Raw genomic sequence first — 1,994 nt, forward strand, 5'->3', positions numbered from 1 at the left:
AGACTCTGACAGTTCGACAGTTCGTTAGATGTTTATTCAAGGCTCTGCAAGATGTCTTCCTCACTTCTCACAATAGTCGAGTCTGACTCTAAGTCCTCGTCATTCCGAGGTAAATCACTAATGCTCCGATAGTTCGAGACTTATTCGCGGGACGTCTATCCCCCAACTCACTAGATGCTGTCCACAACTTGACAAAGCTTCAACCCTCCCGACTAGGAGCTCTCTGCGGGTCATCGCCTCAGTTGCAGTGTGGCAAAATCTCTCGCATCGATCGCAGATGAGCTCCTTACGTAGCTTTACAAAGTTTAGATGCACCTGACGCGGAGTTCCCTATGGGTCATCGCCTTAGTGGCTGCGTTTCCTCCTAAACTTTACAAAGCTTTAGCCATCTCCTGCATCGATTGCAGATGAGCTTTTTACTCAGCTTTACAAAGTTTAGACACACCTGACGCGGAGTCTCCTGTGGGTTATCGCCTCGGTGGCTGCGTTTTCTCCTAAGCTTTACAAATTTTTAGCCGTTTCCCAACGCGTCGTCCCCTGTAGGTCAGAGTATCGATGGCAGATGAGCTTTTTCCTCAAGTAGGCATTGAAGCTTCAGCACCTCAGTCTAAGATGTGTCACGACCTTCAGCTTCACAACCTTTAGCATCTCCCATGCGTCATCCTATGAGTCAGGGCTTCGGTAGAGACAGCTGAACTTGCAACCGCAGCAACAACCATACACTCAGCTGATCTTAAAAAGTCAACGGCTGGTATACATCAATATTTTTCAGTATCAATACAGCTACTTATATTCAGTCTAGAGCATCGCCTATGCTACTACATCCAGAGGATCGCCTCTGCTACCATAATCAGAGTATTACTGCTGCATCCAACGCATCGCCCTTGTCGTCTATGCTACTTGCATTCAAAGTATCGCCTCTACATCAACTTTATCACAATGGTACTTCAAGTCCAACCCGTATATAAATATTCGGCTCAGACTTGGGGGCTGCATATTATTGCTAGCATACGCATCACATTACTGCTTCCAAGCATGAATGACATATAACTGCGATCATGTCATACATTATTTTCATCACAGCCAATACGTATGTCCTATCATAATTATTTTCAATTTATTGTCGACATCATGTTAGTTGCTTCACTATAGCACTACCGATACACTGAGCTGTGCGAGCACATGATTTACTATAATGCATGACAGACCCTCTGCACATATTTTGGAGAAATGTGATATGTTACACCTTATGAGCATTTGAAGGGGCAAATGGACCCCAAATTTATTTGGTATATGTGCTGTGGATATATTGTATTGTATTACAGGATTGGTTTAGTCCATATTATAGGGGAGATGTTGTCGAAATTTTCAAAAAATATATGCAGTATATCTTTGGAGGCAATTCGTAAACCCTCGCTTATTCTGACACACATTTTCTAAGGCGGTTTGTAAATCCTCACTTATTGGAGCAACTCATATTTCTCGAGGCAATTCGTAAGTCCTCGTCTATTCGAGATCGATGTATATTTTTGAGGTAGTTCGTAAGCCCTTACTTATTGGAGTTACTTATCTTTCTGAGGCAATCTGTAAGACCTCGCCTACTTCAGAGTTTATATTTCAAGTTCGACCCGTATATAAATAATACGACTCGGACTTGGGGGGGCTACTGTTATGTCTATAAATTATCACTCCATATTGGGTCATCTTATTGGACCCGAGCCAAGCCCATTAGTATTGGGCCCCAAAGTTGAGGCTCTGACAAGGCCAATCGAGGCGCAACCGAGGCCCTAGGAAGTCTAGCTGAAGCGCCTGCCGAGGCGCCTATTATTTTGCTCACCTCGTATTGGGCTCAGACTTAGGCCCACTAACCCGTTTGGCCCACTTCACATCCATTTCTCTATATATATGGATTCAACTCACACAATCAAGGTAGGTTTTACACTCTTTAGCCAAACTCCCATCTCCATACTATTGCACTCTATATATCTATCTCC

The sequence above is a fragment of the Olea europaea genome, unplaced genomic scaffold (genome assembly GCF_002742605.1).
Source record: "Olea europaea var. sylvestris unplaced genomic scaffold, O_europaea_v1 scaffold2422, whole genome shotgun sequence".
Taxonomy (NCBI): domain Eukaryota; kingdom Viridiplantae; phylum Streptophyta; class Magnoliopsida; order Lamiales; family Oleaceae; genus Olea; species Olea europaea.